Here is a 21,606-nt window from a genome sequence, read left to right as displayed (position 1 = left end):
ACATTTACTAAAATTCTCAGAATCCTTAGGGTTCTCACCAGATGTGGTGAGCCTTCTCCTGTATGGGTCAAAATATAGCTTAAAGTGTAAGTTCAACTTTACAGAAAATCTGTAAGGTGAACTTACATGGGACCCCATTCTCACCTGTCCCACTGTACCCAAAGTCAGCGATCACCCTCTAGGAGACATCGGGTCGCCGATTCACCTTTCCGGGGATGCACGTCTTTCTCTTTTCTCCCCTGCTGACAAGACAGGCTGGGTGGGTTCTGATTTGAATGCCTCCTATACGTACCTTTACGAGGTACAGTTACATTTAGGAGATTAAGCCACGGGGATTTCAAATCCCTGGACCGGTGAAGCCACAACCTGATGTCTCCTAGCGAGTGATCGCTGGCTTACAGCTTTGAAGAGCTGCAGAATTAGATTCCACCAATAAAGTGCAGAGGTATAAACCATCGCCTCTGTATTTTTTACACATGCATTTTTGTAGTGTGGGTTTTTAAAAAATCCTGCTGCTGCAGTCAAAAGAAAGTGCGTTTATCCTAGCAATTAATAGAAAAACATGTAAAACATAAGTGCAAATGCACATGCGGTACATGGGATTTACCATAGCTTTACTTTTATCAACATTAAACCTCATTTGCCACATGTTTGCTCAATTAAACAGTGTATTGAGGTTGGCTTGTAAGTTGGAGACATCATTTTAGGACGTTATTCCATTGCATAGCTTGGTGTCATCTGCAACCATTGAAATGGTACTTTCAATCCCAGACCCTATATTATTTCTAAAGATATTAAAAAGTAAGGGTCCCGACACTGAACCTTGGGGTACACCACTGATAAACCATTGATAGACCATTCAGAGCATGAATCGTTAACCACTACTCTCTGAATATGGTCTTTTAGCCAGTTTTTTACCCATTTACAAACTGATCTTTCCAAGCCTGGGGACTTTACCTTACATATTAGCTGTTTTTTTTGGGGAACTGTGTCAATCGCTTTAGCAAAATCTAAAGCCCCGTACACACGATCAAATTTTCCGACAGGAAATGTTGGATGTCAGGTTGTTGGTGGAAAAATGTGTATGCTCCAGTGGACATTTGTTGTCAGACTTTCTGGCAACAAATGTTGGCTAGCATGCCTTCAAATTTTCCCTCTAACAAATGTGTGTTGTCAGATTTTCCGATCGTGTCTACACAAGTCCGTCAGACAAAAGTCCAAAGTAAAAGTGGCCGGTCTTGTAAACTAGCGTTCGTAATGGAGAATTAACATTCGGGACATGGCAAATTATGAAATCTCCAAATGCAGCATGCAATTCTCTTCTTCTTTAACCACTCTGCCCCGGACCAATTTGCAGCCAAAGGACCAGGCCCCTTTTTGGGATTCGGCACTGCGTTGATTTAACTGACAATTTCACGGTTGTGCGACATAGCTTCCAAACAAAATTGGCATCCTTTTTTTTTCCCCACAAATAGAGCTTTCTTTTGGTGGTATTTGATCACCTCTGTGGTTTTTTATTTTTTGCGCTATAAACAAAAATAGAGCAACAATTTTGAAAAAAATTCTATATTTTTTTCACTTTTTGCTATAATAAATATCACCAAAAAATATTTAAAAAAACATTTTTTAGGCCGATACGTATTCTTCTACATATTTTTGGTAAAAAATCGCAATTATTGATTGGTTTGCGCAAAAGTTATAGCGTTTACAAAATAGGGAATAGTTTTATAGCATTTTTATTAATATTTTTTTTTTTTTACTAGTAATGGCGGCGATCACCGATTTTTTTTATTTTTTTCTTTTTCTTTTTTTTGTGACTGCGACATTATGGTGGACACATCGGACATTTTTGACACATTTTTGGGACCATTGTCATTTATACAGGAATCAGTGCTATTTAAATGCACTGATTCCTGTGTAAATGACACTGGCAGTGAAGGAGTTATGTGTGACGTTATGTGTTTTTTTTATTGTAGGGAGCGTGGCCTGGCATGTGACCTCACTGATCGTCTTTCCCTATAAAAGGGAACAAACGATCGGTGACAGCCACACTAGGAAGCACGGGGAGAGGTTTGTTTACACAGACCTCTCCTCGTTCTTCAGCTCTGTGACCCAATCGCGTAACACCAGTGGCGATCGGGTCCGCTGGTCCCACGGTCACGGAGCTCAGGACCGGGTCGGGAGCGCGCCGGCATCGACGCACTCCCGACCCACGGCTGGGCACTTAAAGAGCCATGTACAGGTACGTGATTGTGCCCAATCGTGCCATTCTGCCGACGTATATCGGCGTGAGGTGGTCCTTAAGTGGTTAATGGGATAATAATGAAGCTGCTTTGCTGGTGATACTGATGGAGTTATTGCAAACACATTTTCAAAGGCTTTGATATCGAGAATAATATTAATATGTGTGTTTTTATTTGTGCAAGTTAGCACAACACCATTATCCTCTAGTTTTTTAAGATCAAAGATACAATTATGTTGGTGTCCCTTGTCCCTTGTGGTCTTTTATTAAACTCTCCAGTATCTTCCCGACTATAGAAGTTAAACGAATAGGTCTATAGTTACTTGGTAAAAACCTTGATCCCTTTTTAAATATAAGCACCACGTTGACCTTACGCTAATGGCCTCTCCCACACTCAGTGATGCTGTGACTACAGCTTTCCACGTGTCTGCTGGGGTCTGATTTTGAATCTATAGATACCTCTACAACTCACAATAAAACTGATAGACCAATACCCAGTGAGTCTTAACTTTTTATCAATTTATCAGAACCTGAAATTTTGTTTTTATCCAAAATGGAACACCAGTAATTTATTCTATGTTCCCTTTTACTGTGTGTTGCCCATCCCTTTTTGTCCAATGCTGCACCAATAATAAAGTGGTTCTAAATTGTATTTTTTTTTTTTACCTTAAGTAAGGTAAGTAAGTTTTACCTTAAGTAAAAGTAAAGAAAAACTCCATAGACACAGGCACAACTCGGGAGTCCACACACCAGGGCCCCTTTAGCACCTGGCTTGCTAAGAAGGCGCTTTGAGAAGGGAGGAGCAGATAGCACTGGCAGGGGACTTCCAAAGGGGAGGTAAGTGATTGCTCTGTGCAATATCGTTACACAGAGCAGGGAAGTATAATATCTTATATAAAAGTCCACATGCGGCGCTAAAATATGAAATAAGTCCAAGAAGGGAGAGTTAATACACCCGTCACCACCTTCAATGTGTATAAAACAGCACATGGCACCACATGGAAATCAAATCTGCTTACCAGACAGTAGACATGTGCACACTGGAATATTTTGTTTCGGAGTTTTGTTTTCATCCGAAAAATACATTTATTTAGTTACTCCCGAAATTCATTTTTATTTAGTTTTTCGTTAAAAATTGCATTAGTCTGAAAATCCAAATTAATTATGGTCGAATCTGTCATTGAAGGCTTATGGTGTCTGTCGAATGTTCAAAGAAGATTCGACGGAGCAGCTAAACTGTATGACTCCGTATAGTTTATTTGCTCCGTTGAAACTTAGAACTTTCGTCAGACACCATAAGCAAAAGATACGACATTTGTATATTTTTTGCTGCTTTGTCGAATCTTTGACGTTCATGTTGAATGTATATAGTTCAAACAGAAAATGGACTGGTGATAGTGATCACTGATCAGACAAGTAACAAGATATAGAGGGCATATAGAATCTATATAGAATCTCAATCTATAATATAGAATCTATAATAATAAATCCCCCCCCCCCCCCCCCGCCCCACAACACAGGCTTAACACACTAGTATCACTATCAAGTTCACAACACTAACACAATAGCAGCAGATTATTATGAAAAAGTTAAGTTGAACTGTAGCTTGCTTCACTATTGTTCTGCTGATGTGCTTATGCTTAATTGCTAAAGAATTCAGGTTCTCTGACAAATGGACCAGATAAGATTGACTGTCTTCTGAAATGATTCCGTGTGTCTCTCTCTGCTAGCAATTGTATGTGAAAGTAAACTGGCTGTACGTGTGTACTTAGTTCTAGCTATTTTACTGCTCCTCCTCTTTGGTTACAATCAGCCAATAACATTCATCATCATCATTATTTTTATTTTACTTCCCCCACCCAATTCCAGCAGCGATCTTTTCTCTCTATGTCAAATCTTTTCTCTCTATGTAGAATAATCCTGGACTAATATAGTTAAGGTTAGGCACATTTCACCACAGGTTCGATGCACACAGATCGCTATTGTCAGCGTCATGTCGAATCTCCTATCTATATCTGTTGTCACAACGAAAACTAAAATAAAGCATTTGTTTATGTTGGATCTTTCGTTTTTTGGATCCTGCACTTTCGTTATCGTTTGTTAAAACGATAACGAAAATACCTGCAATTCGGACGAAAATAAATGCACATGTCTACCAGAAATGTAATGGACAACCAAAATATCATCTCCAATCTTCAGCTTTAAATGAGATCCAAACCAGGGCTGTGGCTAATCATCAGGTATTTTCACACAGTATAAACTTCTTTAGGCTCTCATACAGGATGTATAACAGTCACCAAAACAGCCAGCGATACCCAAAAAAAAGATAATGCACCCAACAGTGAAATAGGGGGTTGCTGTGAATAGATCTGGCGCTATACCTATATATAGAAGTATGTCGCCAGGGACTTTTTAATAAAATAAATTAAAAGTGTTAGTTCTGCCTAATATATAAGTGACAATGTGCAATGTGCTGTTCTAGTAAAAAGAATAAGAAACGTAAGGATAAAAATGTAAAAAATGTATAAATAAAAGTATTTGCCACAACAATAAATATTTGCCAGCGTGCTGGCTATAGAAATATAAATTGAAAATATGTGCAATGGAAGACTCAAATTTGTGGTCACTTATTGGTACCTTAAACATATAAGGTGCTGGTGCTTTGTCTAATTACTATATTAGTGACAATAAAATATAAATATGAAATATAAACCCAGGAATAACCATGCTATTTAGTTTAAAGTGCACTGATGTGACAGTGAGATATATACATGCAACAAGTAAAATATACAATGAATAAGTGATAGATGTCAATACATCAAGTGAAACATGCCAAAAAAAAAAAAAATGAATGAATATTTGTCCAAAAAATTAAAATTTAAAATATAAAATAGAGCAAAAAGTCTCTGGTGCAGTGCAATTAATGGGGTTTGTCCCGTGGATAAGAAGAAGGGATGTGATAAATCCAAATCTATTCTTCATGCATTGTGGACACTTCTAGGTTGTACTCTCACCAGAAAAAGGACCCCATCCGGGGTGGATCAGCCTTCACAATATAAGCTATTGTGTCGCTCTCTGGCTTGCTTCTAGTGGGCTGCTGGGGATCCCTCGTTATTTCCAGGTGGAGTGTGCCACAGTATATATATATTAAAAGAGAGGACCATCCATAGTGTGATACCGTATGGAAACCAGTTTATTAAACAAAGATTAAAACTACTTACAATTTTGAATAAGAATAATGGCATAAATAGTTGTTATTTAGAAAGTAAGGAAGCTGCTGCGAGCGTTCCGTTCGGCTTCCCCGCCGTCTGTGTTGAAGGTGTGTGTTCGATAGGCCACGCCCTACGCGTTTCGTCACTAGGACGTCACCTGGAGGCTCCAGATGACGTCCTAGTGACGAAACGCGTAGGGCGTGGCCTATCGAACACACACCTTCAACACAGACGGCGGGGAAGCCGAACGGAACGCTCGCAGCAGCTTCCTTACTTTCTAAATAACAACTATTTATGCCATTATTCTTATTCAAAATTGTAAGTAGTTTTAATCTTTGTTTAATAAACTGGTTTCCATACGGTATCACACTATGGATGGTCCTCTCTTTTAATATATATACTGTGGCACACTCCACCTGGAAATAACGAGGGATCCCCAGCAGCCCACTAGAAGCAAGCCAGAGAGCGACACAATAGCTTATATTGTGAAGGCTGATCCACCCCGGATGGGGTCCTTTTTCTGGTGAGAGTACAACTTAGAAGTGTCCACAATGCATGAAGAATAGATTTGGATTTATCACATCCCTTCTTCTTATCCACGGGACAAACCCCATTAATTGCACTGCACCAGAGACTTTTTGCTCTATTTTATATTTTAAATTTAAATTTTTTGGACAAATATTCATTCATTTTTTTTTTTTTTTTTTTTTTTTTTGGCATGTTTCACTTGATGTATTGACATCTATCACTTATTCATTGTATATTTTACTTGTTGCATGTATATATCTCACTGTCACATCAGTGCACTTTAAACTAAATAGCACGGTTATTCCTGGGTTTATATTTCATATTTATATTTTATTGTCACTAATATAGTAATTAGACAAAGCACCAGCACCTTATATGTTTAAGGTACCAATAAGTGACCACAAATTTGAGTCTTCCATTGCACATATTTTCAATTTATATTTCTATAGCCAGCACGCTGGCAAATATTTATTGTTGTGGCAAATACTTTTATTTATACATTTTTTACATTTTTATCCTTACGTTTCTTATTCTTTTTACTAGAACAGCACATTGCACATTGTCACTTATATATTAGGCAGAACTAACACTTTTAATTTATTTTATTAAAAAGTCCCTGGCGACATACTTCTATATATAGGTATAGCGCCAGATCTATTCACAGCAACCCCCTATTTAACATTCCCCACCCCACCAGGTGGATACTAATAGAGGCTGCTCTTACCTATTTTATTTTATTTATTTTATTATATCTACATACAAGCTCCATAGCGCAACCTACCACCCCTGTTCCACCCAACAGTGAAGCCCGTAATTTTATTTAAAATAAATGTATTGTAGTAACTTACAGTTTCAACACAGGAACAAATGCATCAAGATGTTCAAATGGGCGGGGCAATTACTTCATATTTTAGCGCCGCGTGTGGACTTTTGTATACTTTATATTTGACGATCAACAAATTGTGCTGGCTGCTTTCCATATCATCTCTCACCGCATCTAATAGCGCTTATACTGACCTGCTTTGTACCAAGTATAATATCTTATTTTAACACAAAAAAATGATCTCGCTTTAAAAAATATTATATTACTCTAACATACTGTATGTGACAGGGTCAGGTTGTATTGAAAAAAAACCAGTCCTTTTGTCATGTAAGGTTTTTTTGTATGGGTTCTGCAGCAATTCTAAACATAAAATGCATGGTTTTTAACATGCATGACCGCTACACACCTATTTTGACTGTCTATGTGTATTTAAATGTAATCTCATCTGACAAAATGTGTCATTATGGGGTTCCATTCAATAGCACAGTCCTGGAGGCATTAATACACTATGGTGGTTATTTACGAAAGGCAAATCCACTTTGCACTGCAAGTGTACGTGGAAGTGCAGTCACTCTAAATCTAAGGGGTAGATCTGAAATGAGTGGAAGCTCTGCTGATTTTATCATCTAATCATGTGCAAGCTAAAATGCTGTTTTTTTATTTACCTTGCGTGTCCCCCTCGGATCTACAGTGACTTTACTTCCAAGTGCACTTTCAGTGCAAAGTGGATTTTCCTTTAGTAAATAACCCCCTATGTCCTGAAGGGGGCAATAAATATTCGTTGAAATAAAAGCTACTTGCTAACATAGTACCGATTTAGCATATGATTTACCATCTCCAAGGTATGCACAAACTGTATCTCAGGTTTCACTCATACTACAAGCTATAATTTATATGTGATTCATGATGAACCTGCGGATTTAAGATTACACACAGCTACTTACATTTAGGCTAAAAGGCACACAGATATTTAAGAAAATGACTTAAGCTGAAAATTAGAATTGTAAATTGGTACCTGATAACCTTAATTTCCACAGGATACAAGGTGGCAATTCTAATATTAATACAGTAGAATTGTAAATGAAATACACGCCGTCAGAAAAGCCCAAATAAAATGGTACTTTTTTTTTCCCCTTAACATTCCTGCTGTATGAATCCAGACAGCTTACCAAGACCCAAATTCATATTAGTTTTCAAGAAATAATTTGATATTTCCCTCTTTGAAAAGACCTACTGCTACTAGGTTGTGTCATTACCACAATACCACAATATGTACTGTCTTTTTTTAAATTTATGTAACTAATCACCTACCACAAAGATTGTAGTCTATAGAATGGAGATTTTGCTATCTGATCTAAGCTCATGCTCGTGATAACCAGGCTCTATAAAGAGTAATCCTGGGTACACAAGTTAAGTTATTTTACATTCGACCCAGCCCACCAAACAAAAAACCTTACGGTCGATTTTTTTTAGCCTGTGTCTACCTAGCTTAAAGCGGGAGTCCGCCGGGACTCCGCGTTTTTTTTTTTTTTTTAAAGTCAGCAGCTACAAATACTGCAGCTGCTGACTTTTAAAATGGTGACACTTACCTGTCCAGCGCGCCCGCGATGTCGGCACCCGAAGCCGATCTCTAGATCGACACTCGGGTGCTGCCGCCGCCATCTTGGGTATGGGAATCAGGAAATGGAGCCTTTCGGCTTCATTTCCCGGTTCCCTACTGCGCATGCGCGAGCCGCGCGGCGCAATCCGGACGGTCCCCGCTGCCTCTGGGAACTGTGTGTTTCCCAGCAGGCAGCGGGGCACTTGCGCAAAGGGGCGGGCAGTTGCGGAAAGGGGCGTAATCTACGCCCCTTTCCGCAGACAGCTATCCCGGAAGTGGGTGCAGTTACCTGGATTATCCAGGTAACTGCACCCCCCTCCCCCCTGAAAGGTGCCAATTGTGGCGCCGGAGGGGGGGGGGATTCCGATGAGCGGAGGTCCATTTTAGGGTGGACCTCCGCTTTAAGCATGCTTTTCATAATGGGTATGTTACAGTGTTGAAAGTGCCTTTTTTTTTTTTTTTTGCAGAGATTTTTAAATATGTTGGAAATTAGATTTTATCATTTTTTTTTTTCTAGAGGAAGGCAACTGCACATGAGTTTAAAATGTTGTGGTGTTTGTTTGATGGTATGTAAAAAAAAAAAAAAAATGATATTGATGCTTTTCAATGGCCACTCTAAAGTGAAAATATTGTTAGAAATTTCTTTGAGATGGATTCAGAGATACTGTTCGCACTGTGAAAAGATAAGGCACCCAATGGAATTGAAAATATCTCTAGTGGTTAACACTCTCTTGTCTTACAGTATTGGACTCATCACGAGTTGAGGTTACTTTGTGAATAAAATTTATAATGCCCCGTTCACACGAGCGGAATGTCCGACAGAAAAAGTCAGATGGGAGCTTTTCATCTCATATTCCAATCGTGTGTATGCCTCATCTGACTTTTTACCTCAAATTCTGAAGGACCGAGAAAGAGAACATGTTCTAAATATTTCCGATGGAACCAATTCCTATCGGGAAAACCGCCCGTCTGTATGCTGTTCTGATGTACCAAAAATGAAGCATGCTCTGAAGCAAGTACGAGACGGAAGCTATTGGCTACTGGCTATTGAACTTCCTTTTTCTAGTACCGTTGTACGTGTTGTACGTCACCGCGTTCTTGACAGTCGGACTTTGGTGTGATCGTGTGTACGCAAGACAATTTCATCGTATATTCTGTCGGAACTCTGTCGGAAAAACCTTCAGAGTTTATTCCGATAGGAAAACCGGTCGTGTGTACAGGGCATAAGACTTCTGTGCACAGCATTCCTGTGCAAGCTCTGGTCTTCTATACATTGTGTAGCTGTCATTGGTTGCATTCCTTAATACTAAATTGTCTCCACTAACAAATGAAGATACATTAAAGTGATGCTAAACCTAAAAATGTTTTTGAACTGCCTTGCATTGCTTGCACTAAGGTAAACATTTTCAGTTTCCCTGTGCCCCCCTGTGTGAAGGGGAAGAGAGTGGAGAAGAGATCAGTGCTGTGCATGGCTGCATCTATTCTCCTCTCTTATCACACAGCATTCGAGCAGCAGCAGGATCAATTGACTCTCATTGCTGTCAATCAAATGCAGTGGAGGGCATGCCTAAGTCCTGCTGTGTAAGTCTATTGAGTGCGGCTGCATAGACACACAGGTCGGGAGCGAACATGCACCATGTGTCCCCATAGCAAATGGCTTGCTATGGGGACACACAAAGAAGAGGAGCAGCGAGCCAAGATCACTGCTGGGGCACCCGAGAAGAGGAGGATCGGAGCCACTCTGTTCTATACCAATGCACAGAGCAGATGAGTATAACATGTTTGGTATTTTAATAAATAAAAAAAATCTGACTTTAGTAACACTTTAACCACTGAAAGGGGTTGTAAAGGCAGAAGGTTTTTTATATTAATGCATTCTATGCATTACGATAAAAAGCCTTCTGTGTGCAGCAGCCCCCCTTGCCCCCCCCAATACTTACCTGAGGTCCATCTCTGTCCAGCGATGTCCACAAGTTGCTTAGCTGTCCGAGATTCTCCCTCCTGATTGGCTGCCGCTGCTGTCAATCAAAGTCAGTTAGCCAAGGTGACCGGGTCGGGGCTCTGTGTCTGAATGGACACAGGGAGCCATGACTCGGCTCAGGTGCCCCGATAGCAAGCTGCTTGCTCTGGGGGCACTCAGCAGGAGGGAGGGCCCAGGATCACAGAAGAGGCACCAGAGAAGAGAAGGCTCTGGGATGCTCTGTGGAAATCCACTCAACTGCACGGCGCAGGTAAGTATAACATGTTTGTTATCTTTATAGGAAAAAAATGAGGCTTTACAATCACTTTAAGGACCGGAAGGATTTGCCCTTTTATTGACTAGGCCTTTTTTTGTGATATGGTACTGCGTTGATTTAACTGAAAGTTGCACGGTCGTGCGACATTGTACGTAAATAAAATTGATGTCCTTTTTTCCCCACAATTAGAGCTTTTTTTGGAAGTATTTGATCACCTCTGCGTTTTTTATTGTTTGCGCTATAAACAAAAAAAGAGCGACAAATCAGTTTAGGCCAATATGTATTCTTCTACATATTTTTTGTGTTTATTGTTTGGTTTGCGCAAAATTTATAGCGTCTACAAAACAGGGTGTGTATTTATGGCATTTTTATTTATTTTTTACTAGTAATGGTGGCGATTTGCGTTTTTTTTTTGCGGGATTGTGACATTGTCGCTGACAGATCAAACACTTGACACTTTTTTAGGACCATTGCCATTTATACAGCGATCAGAGCTAAAAATAGCCACTGATTACTGTTTAAATGTCATAGGCAGGGAAGGGGTTAACACTAGGGGGTATAAAGGGGTTAGAAGTTACCTAGGGACTGTTTTTTAACTGTGGGGGGATGGGACTGTCTGGAGGAGGAGACCGATCGCTGTTCCTAATCAGTAGGGACAGGAGATCTGTCTCTCCTTCCCTGACAGAACAGAGATCTGTCTATTTACAGATTGACAGATCTCCGTTCTGCCTCTGTCAGGAGCGATTACCGGCCATGCGCATCAGCCCTGGTGCCCCCAAGTGCTCTTAAAGCAGCCGACGTACAGTTACGGTGCGAACCTGCTAAAGTATAACTGCAGTGGCTAGTCCTTAAGTGGTTAAGGGAGAAAAATCCTTTTGGGGTGGGGACTGATGTGAACCGTTCCACATATCCTGTACTACTGGTGCTTTGGGAAGTGGTAAGTAGTGATGCTGGAATAGGAAAACTGGTCCTGCAAAGTTGGGAGCATGAAATTGTCCAAAATGTCTTGGTATGCTGAAGTCTTAAGAGTTCCCTTCACTGGAACTACACCACAATCCCCCTCCACCAAATGATTTGGATCAGTGCACTAAGCAAGGTCCATAAATACAAGGACGAGTGAGTTTGAAGTGGAGGAACTTGACTGGCCTGCACAGAGTCCTAACCTCAACTCACTAGAACACCTCTAGGATGAAATAGAGCAGAGACTGCAAGCCAGGCCTTTTTGACCAACATCAGTGCCTGACCTCACAAATGCGCTTCTGGAAGAATGGTCGAACATTCCCATAGACACACTCCCACTCCTAAACCTTGTGGATAGCCTTCTTAGAAGAGTTGAAGCTTTTATAGCTGCAAAGGGTGGGCCAACTCAATATTAAACCCTGCAGACTAAGACTGGAATGCGATTAAAGTTTCTGTGTGTGTGTGTATATATATATATATATATATATATATAAATAAAGGCCGGTGTCCCAATACTTTTGAAAATATAGTGTATCACTGACCAGACCATAGTCTCTCATCCATTGGCTCCAGCAGACCAGATAGGCACTCATGTCCCTTGGTGCTCTTTCACTACCTGTTTGCTCTATTGGAGAACCTGGGCAGGAGGTGTAAGGCCGCGTACACACGCGCGGACTGTTGGCCCAACCTTGTCCGCTGAACAGTGTTTGGGCGGACAGTCCGCTCGTGTGTGGGCTTTCAGCGGACAGTTTCAGCGGACAGTTGGACGGACAAGGTTTTACGGAAATTCCGAAAAACTGTCCGCTGAAACCTTGTTTCAACGAACAGTCCGCCCGTGTGTAGGCTTGTTCGTCAAACTAAGTTCCGCGCATGCTCAGAAAGGATTTTCAAGCCGAAAGTTATAATGCAGTGTATAGGACGTCGTATTTTTCGTCCCGTCGTACGTGCCGTTCACGTCATCGCGCACGGTTTCAGCAAACTGTTCGTTCGTCGTGTGTGGCCATGTCCGTCCATGCTAAGTTTGAGCGGACTGTTCGCTCAAACTGTTGGACGGACAAAGTTGGGCCAACAGTCCGCGCGTGTGTACGCGGCCTAAGAGAAGCAGTCCTCGCCTCTTCTGGCTCCTCCACTAGGTGCAAGACAAATGTAGTGTAAAAAATGGCCTCTACTACAACTCATGGTTATAAATAACGACTAATGAAAAATGGCTAATCTATTCCTTTGGTACATATTCCAGATTTGCATGTTTGCCTTTTATGACTATTAAGCATCCAATTAGGTGTCATGTGTAGTAAATTTGTTTTGGAAAGCACTTCAAACACTTTATAATATAATTCAAGTTTCATCAAAGACAGACTTCTAGTTATTTTTCATCTGTAAACTGACGAGAAACATCTGTTACAGAAAACTGTACTACAGAGAGATCTACATTACAAAACAAAAATGATTCACTTAAAAGCATTGCAAAGCTGTCACAATACTTCAGAATTGATCAAGATGGTGATTTACCATAAATAAAAATAAAGCTAGACATGCAAATCTCCATGGGTTTTATAAAATCGGAAGCACACTAGTAGTCACATTCAAATATTCCATCACAGACCAGGGTAGCAGAGGTTGTGCTGTAACCCATTCCCTTCCCCATCCCATGTTTGCCCCCATCATGACTGACAGCTAGTATGCTCTAAACTCTGGACAAATGGGACAAGGAGGATCTATGATATTGATTTGAACTGGTCCTCACTTTGACTTGCATGACCCACACAACAGAGCCACTCCATCCCCAGCATCAATTCTGAAATCAGACAAATGAGACAATTATGCTGTATTGGGAAGTACACAGATGTGAACATTTTTTAAATTGTAATTTTCTCAAAATGTTAAAATAAAAATGTATTTAAATAAAAAAAAAATCTTAATCATACAGTACCAGACACAGACTAGATACAGTATTTATAGACCCTGGTTTATCGACCACTACCTTCAAGTGGTTAGAAACTGACAAAGCTTTTGGACATACACCCTTGGACGTTCAACTATAACCTTACCCTACTCCAGAAGACATCACTTTGTAAACCTTTTCATAACCCTCTTCACTGTCTTCTGTTACAATAGATCAGTAAAACCTTAGGAACTGTACCCGGACCCCACTCTGTGGGGACAGCCTGAAATTTTGCTCGGGCACTCCATCCTGTTTAGGAGCTCATCCCAGCACTGTGCACTGTGCAATGTGTGTAGTTAGCCACAGGGTGCTATAGAGTTTCAGCCCATGGTAAATTCCTTTGGTTCCCGAACACTAAAGACCCCACCAGGATATGCTCAACATGAAGGTCAAAGCCTGGCCCATACAAGAACCAGTGAAATTAAAAGGTAATCGTACATCACCGGACACAGAGCCATAGCAATTACTATGTGGGTTATAGTCCACCTTCAGGCGCTGGACACTGGCACACCCTAAACAGGAAGTTGCCTCCCCTCCCACTACTGGGAGTATCTCAGTTTTTTCTAAGGTGTTGGTCACGAGTAAAGATGTGCTGTGCTGAGCTCCATTGGAGCAATCCTTGCTGGGGCTAGCCATGCAGCCGGATCCATTCAAAGTGTCTTTTTGAACGGTACCCAGGCCTCGTGTCCGAAGAAACAAGGTTTTGCCTGTAAACGCTTCTCTTTTTAGAGAGCTGGACCCCTTGATCCAGTACTTTTGGTATTAAGGCCATAAAGTTTTACTGGCAGTGGTGCTATTACCGGTCCAGGATTGTGGGTTTCCCCGAGGGTCCCCAGCTCCTGAAGGTTTGTTAAAGGATCCCACCGTGATGGGTGAAGATTGGGTCTGTTGGTTTTACCACAGAAAACCCTGCTGCGGGAAAGGTAAGTGGAGTTTTCTAAGAAATTTTAGAATTTTCTTACGAATGTCTCCTTTAATTTAGTGAATGTTGTCATGTCTATGTGTCACCACTGGGGGCTGTATAGAGCACATACCTTCTCACGTTTCCTCACGTTTTGTCAGGAACAACAGCTTCCTTTCCTCCAGCCAGCAGCAGACCTCCGGTAAGTCTGGAGGAGTTTTCCTCCCCACCAGACGCCCCCCACCTGTGCTGTTTTATCCCCCTCTTCACGAGGAAGAAGTGCCAGGAGAAAAACAAAAGAAAATGAACGGCACACCGCCCTACTTGGCGGCTTCCAGGCTCCCTCTTCGCCATTTTCCCCCCACACTGTATGATCCCATAGGATCAGAGGCCCACACTCACGTGGAAAAGCTCTTTTTTTTTTTTTTTTTTAAGAAAAAGAGAGGAGGGAGGCCGTAGGCGATGGAGGGGAGTGGGGCTTAGCGCGGCGTTGGCATCCTCCAATGCCCAGTGTGGTTAAACACCATGGTTACTGCTGTAAGCTACGGAGGGACACAAGAGCAAGAAGGGCATGAAAGAGGTTTGGTGACACAGGCATTTTTTTTTGACACATTTACTATTGCATCAGGCTAAGCATTAATAGCGGTGGCAGTGGCTGACTATTGCTCAAGCAATGGATGCGATTTCTTCTGGTAGTACCTCTGCTTTGTGCATCGGGCTATGTTCAGAAGGGGGGGTTGAAACACCCCCAAAAAAGGAGCTAAAAGGGTCTCCCTCAAGCTCTGGAAAGCCTATTCTACAAATGGCATCCTGCCCTGAGAGGGGGTGGCTGGTCAGAGTGAGCATCGGGGCCATGAAATGTTTGCAACTGTTTTCAACACTACAGCCCCTATTCATTTTACTCTTTTTTCCTCAGCCATGGTAGGTTTAAAATAAAAATAAAAAGTTTAGCGACTTTAATCGCATCCCAGTGTGGTCAAGATGCGACAGGTTCTCTTCCATTTTCCTAGGGCCCTCAGACTGTGAAACTAGGGGCAAGAGAAGATTCATTCTCTCAGGCGACTGTGGTGAGGCTGATGACTCCTCTTCTGAGGTATCAAATGCGGGAGAGTCAGCTTTCACAATCTGTAAGATTGATGGTACAATTTCTTGCTGAATGATCCGCTCCACATTTACGTACCCTTAACTGAGTGTTTGGGTTCGCTAAAGCCTCCTCAAAGCTGTGCATGCTTTTTCCTGTCTATTCTTTGTTGGAAAAGTTTTTTGTATCTGGAGAATCACCCAGATAAGCATTATTTTTATTTTCCTTTCTAAAAAGTTCTCAGACTTTATCCTACGGTAAAGAATATTCACTAAGTAGAGTATACCAGCAATTAACGCTACTATATCTTTTGTGAGTAAGTTTGTTTGTCTGGCAGATAATACTCAAATACTTAGGGATCCAACTGATAAAAGGTTGGAATTCCTATTGGAAACCCCCCCCCCCCCCCAAAAAACAAACACTTTTTTCTCTGGCAGGTTGAGTGCCTCAACCTGCGCTGACAGTAATTGGTTAATCGTTGAGAGGCCAGTTTAAACAGGTGTTCAAGGTTATCCTGCTCGGTAGGTCCAGGAGGCAGCTTTATGTTTGCAATAGTTGCTATGAGAGATTCTATCCTTTAGGCCTTGCGCCCTTCGCTAAGCGTCATGAAAGAAGCTCCTGGCTAGTCTTCCTTTTTGCAGTGAAATAGCTTTCTGGGGATACTTTGAATAATATATCCAAAGAATTTCTAGTAAAAGAAAGATACCCCTTTTGCCATTTAAGTGAAGGAGTAAATGCATTTTTATTTCAAAGCTCCTTCTTTTGTGCCAGGGGCATCAGCCACTAGGCAGTCACGATGGCTTCCGCCATCAGGTTCAAAGGGTAATCCCTGGGACAAAAGAGGTCTTGGTGGAGGAAGCCTACAAGATACTGTAGCCTCCTCATGAGGCGGTGCCCCACTTGATCAATAAGGAGAATTCTTCTGCAGTTCTCAGGGATCTGGCAAAAGGAGTGTCAAGACAAATGGGGAACTTCAATAGGTACAAACTGGAGTACCAAGAGTTTCCGTCGCCTCGTTTCCTCAGATCATACGTTCCTAAATCTTTCTCTCAAGCATTGGACCATCTTTTGGCAAAAGGTGTTCATGGTGGCCCCCATGTAAGAGCAGAGGTTGGGGTTTGGATAAATCCAAATGGACATTCTGGATCTCAAACATCTAAAATTCATTTCTTGAATATAATCTCTCTTTTTTTTTTGCATGAAGTCAATTCAAGCTGTTATCTCCATCCTACAAGGCGGAGAACTTCTGGCGTCAATCCTTGCTCATTAAGTAATATCTACTTTCAAAGTGGGAAATCTTCATTTCAGTGCATAGCTCTGCTTTCCGATCTAGCTGCTGCACCTCAAGTACAAAGGTTCTGGCTCCTCTTCTAGCCAGATTGAGGGCCCAAGGTATAACGATTATGGTTTACCTAGGCGATCTGTTCTTCATATACCAGTCAGTTGCCCGCTTAGACCAAAGTATGGTCACCACAGATTACCTGGAATATCTAGGTCGTATTCTGAACCTAGGAGGAATCTTCTTTAAAACCATGAAGTAAATAGTTGGGTCTGATCATAGGTGCACCCAGATAGGGTATTCGTACCCCAGGCAAAGATCAGCGCCATAAAGGGACTGATTTAGGTAGTCCAAGCAAGACGAATTTCTCCTATTCAACTTTGCATGAGGTTGTTGGGAAAGATGGTGGCTTCATTCGAGGCCGTTCCTTATGCTCAGTTTCATTCTAGATTGCTGAAAAATAGTATCATATCGGCTTGAAACAAAGGGTTCAAGCACTACATTCCCAATGTGTCTGACTTCAAAGCCTACAGCCACATCACCCTGATAGCACCCAATCTCGTCTGATCTTGGAGGCTAAGCAGGTTTCGGCCTGGTTATTAGCCAGATGAAAGACCACCTGGAAATACCAGCTGCTGAAGGTTGGGTGCACCGGAGCCTCAGTTTATGGTTAACATCCAAAGTTCTCCAAAGGGGAAAATCCTTAATTTAGTTACCTGGGAAATAGTAACAACATATGCCAACCTTTTTTTGTTTAGGTTGGGGGACAGTCCTGAAGGAGGCAGCTGTCCAAGAGAAGTGGCCCAGATCAGAAATGGCCTTGCTCATTAACATTTTAGAAATTCAGGCAGAGCACTTGGTCCTGAGGGCCTGAACGTTCAGTTTAAGGTATTGTCCTGCCAGGATTCAATCAGTCTATGCCGCAGCAATGGCCTATATTAATCACCAAGGAGGTACAAGAAATTGTGCTGCCCAGAGAAAGGTGAATATTATCCTATCTTGAGCAGAAAGCAATGTACATTGCCTATCGGCAAGCTTCATTCTAGGAATAGAAAATTGGCAGGCGGACTACTCGAGTCGTTAGCAGTTGTTCCCGGGAGAATGGTTCCTTCACCCCAATATCTTCATGTCAATATATCAAGGATGGGGGATCCCAGATATAGATCTGTTTGAGTCCAGCTTCAACAAAGAAATTGACAACTTTGTGTCAGGAACAAAGGACCCGTATAGCATGCGGAACAGATGCTTTGCTATTTCAGTGGAATCGGTGATCACTGATTTGTGCATTCCCTCCTATTTTGCCTGTGTCCACGACTTCTTCACAGGATCAAGCAGGAAGGGAAGCCGTTGACTCTTGTGACCCCCAGCGGGGTCCAGGAAATCTTGGTATGCAGAGATCGTAGAGATGGCAATAGATGACCCATGGACCCTACCTTCACGGCCAGACCTTCTTTCGCAAGGTCCAGAGTTCCATCCTACTTTACAAACGCAAAATTTAACGGTTTGGCTATTGAGACCCACACTCTGAAGAAGCATGGGCTGTCAGGTTTGGTAGTTTTCTTCCTTGGTTAATGCAAGGGAGCCAGCCTCCATATTTATATATTATGGACTCTGGGAAACATATGTCTCCTGGTGTGTGACTTTTCTACAGATGGAGTGAGAAATAAAGCTGTCCTTGAGTGCTTTCTAAGGACAGGTCTCGGCCTTATCGGTATTATTTCAGTGACCATTTGCTTCGCATTCTTTGGTTCATAACATTATTCAGGGGATAATACAGCTTAATCTCCGGTTAGGTAATCCCTGAACCCTCGGGACTTGAATTTAGTTCTGTCGGCATTACAAAACAGCTTTTTTTTTTTGGGCTGATACAACATATTGCCTTGGTCCTTTTTTGACAAGGAAACTATTTTTTTCTGGTAACCATATCTGCTGCAAGAAGGGTATCAGTATTGGCTGCTCTTTCTTGTAAAGAGACATATTTTTATTGTTCACAAAGATAAGATAGTATTGCATCCTCATTCTAACATTTTACCAAAGGTAGTATCAGGTTTTTATCTAAACCAGGATATTGTTCTACCTTCATTTTTACAGAATCCTGTTCTTTGGAATAAAAATCACTACATTCCCTTGATGTTGTGAGAGCAGTCAATGTCTACTTAAAGGCGATTGCTCAGATTCTGAAAACTGATGTTTTTTGTTTGTGTTGCCTGAAGGTCCTAAAAGAGGACAGGCAGCAACAATCTACTATTTTTAAATGGATTTGAGAAGTAATCGTTCAAGCTTATGGTTTAAAGTGGTAGTAAAAATACTTCCGGCCGGATGCGATCGAGGCAGCACACGTTCCTCTGCAGCTCAGTTTCTTATGCCATTATCTGCTATATTGGAGTAACTGCTTCTTGCCACTGAGTATACAGACGGGTAGGGGACGGTGCCCTGACACTAACAAAGCCCTCCTCAGCCTCCAAGAAGGTGGCTAAGGAGCAAACGGACCCTCGACAGACCTTCTCCACAAAGGATGCTGCAAAAGGCTCCGCCCCGTCATCTTGTCTTCCCCGCTGAAGGAACAGCGCGCCAAAACTATGCGATGATGGCACAGGCACAAGGGGTAATGGAGATAGATCCAGTGGCGGATCTGGTTCTGGCGGTGGACATGGATGCAATCAGCAGGCCGATCCTTGAGGCCATTAATGCCAGTAAAGTGGAGCTGATGGGGTGCATAGACCACCTCTCGTCTGAGTGTACTCTGATCAGACACGACTTTGACAAGATCTGAGGTCCGCCTGGCTACAGTGGAGAGGTGGGTCTCGGATGTGGAGGATGCTTCTCACTCTCATGGTGCCCACCTATCTGAGCTCCGGGATCAGGTTCGGGCTTTACAGCGCAGAGCAGATGACGCTGAAGACCGGCAGAGGAGGAGTAATGTCCGGGTGGCGGGGCTGCCAGAGGGGGCTGAGGGTGACAAACCCACCCAGTTTGCAGAGCTCCTGTTTAAGCAACTGTTATCTCTATAAGATTTGCCCCCTACATTAGTGGTGGTGAGAGCGCATAGGATACCCACTGGCAAAAGACCCCTGGGTGCCTTTCCACGGCCTTTCCTGGTCGAATTCTTAAATTACTGGGCCCGGGACATGATTCTGACACAAGCCAGGAAACTTCAGGACCTGCGCCATGAAAATGCAAGGATAATACTCTTTCCGGATTTCTCGGCTGCAACACAGCACAAGCGACGATCCTTCAATGAGGTTCGCAGATGCCTGAGGGAGAAGGAAGTCAAATATAGCATGCTCTACCCTAGCAAGCTTGGGGTTCAAAACAAACGGACAGTGAAATTCTTCGAGAACCCGCAGGAAGCTTGTGAATGGATGGATAAAGAATTTTAACGGTCCTCCAGCCTGTCTAGGTCTACAAACCCACAACTGGGGACAGTTTTTTTTGTTTTCTCCCTTTTTTTGTCTTTATTTTTTCCTACTGATATGCCGTAAAATTTGCTCTCAATGTTTGAGCATTCTCAACTTGGAAAGCTATTAGTCACGTCTGTGTTGGAGGACATCATTTTTATAACAAAGATACTTTCGGTTACCTGTATTATGCTGTGCCGGGGGGCGAGAGAGGAGTGGAGGAGCTCCGGGTGGTGACCAACGGGTATAATCAAGACTTCTTCGTGACAAGGATTCATTGCTGATGGTATCCTGGGTCACGCACGCCAGTGAATCACTGAGGGGCTGCTCCTACCCCCGCACTGCAAAACTAAAATTCCTGCATACTCATTTTTATTTCTATTTTTTCTGTCTTAACTTTTCCTATACATACGGCTCTCTATCTTATACCATATGACTCCAGTATTCCCTGTTGGAGCACACGGAGACAGTATGGAATCACCTACTGCCGAACTTCCGGTTGCTGTGGCGGGATTTCACCACACGTTGTTTTGTTTTTTTGTTCAGGGATTAAGCTTTATGCTGGACTGGGGATGTTTTTTTCTGGTATATTGACAAGGGAGGGTTTTTCTCAAGTCACAGCTCAACCTATTGTATTAAATATGGGTATAGTTTTCACAGAAATTAGGATGTATAATGCTCTTGCTGGGGATAAGCCCCTGGAACAACTATCTTGCTCGAATATGATTGGTAGAAATGATAAGGATGGCGGATGACATTAAAATAGTGTCTTGGAATGTTCAAGGCCTTAACCATAAGTTTAAGAGGGCCTCGATATTCCAATACCTAAAACAGTTCAAGCCACATATCGTTTTCCTACACCAGATACACCTAGATGGCAGCAGGGTCCTCTCTTTGCGCAAACCATGGATTCAATGAGCCCTACGTTTAGCCTACTCCATGTTTTCTAGAGGGGTCTCTATTCTAATTAGTAAGACAATCCCTTGCACGATCCACCAGGTGTTCTCCGATCTGGGGGGCAGATATGTGGTGGTAGTATTGGACATATGTCATAGGAACATCGTGGTGGTAAATATATATGTGCCCCCCCCCCCTTTTCATGTGCAAATACTGTATGATTTATTAGCTAAGATAGCTCCATATGCCCATCTGCCTGTGATTTTGATGGGGGATTTCAATGCCGTCCTAGATGCGGCGCTGGACTCCTCCAACTTGAACAGAGGGGGTTCTGCTGAATTAATTGGCTGGGTGTCCATGGCAGATTTAAAAGAGCTATAGCACTGGAAGCACCTAACTGATAGATGTTTCTCCCATGTGTTGATGGCCCATAGATCCTTGGCCAGGATCGATTTAGTCTTCGGGAATGATCTTCTCCTACCATTTGTAAAGGATGTCTCATACTT

The 21,606-nt window shown here is 42.2% G+C and overlaps 1 protein-coding gene across 1 annotated transcript in view; it reads right to left on the bottom strand.

The window, feature by feature from the left end:
• Positions 1-21,606, bottom strand: part of RXFP1 (relaxin family peptide receptor 1) — a 523,212-nt gene that overhangs the window by 5,802 nt on the left and 495,804 nt on the right. The gene's annotated exons all lie outside the window — the stretch shown is intronic.

The sequence above is a fragment of the Lithobates pipiens genome, unplaced genomic scaffold (assembly GCF_037356315.1).
Source record: "Lithobates pipiens isolate NorthernLeopardFrog02 unplaced genomic scaffold, aLitPip1_a1.2 Scaffold_13, whole genome shotgun sequence".
Lineage (NCBI taxonomy): Eukaryota > Metazoa > Chordata > Amphibia > Anura > Ranidae > Lithobates > Lithobates pipiens.
Note: the sequence above shows the minus strand (reverse complement) of the source record. Positions and strands in the feature narration are given on the sequence as shown.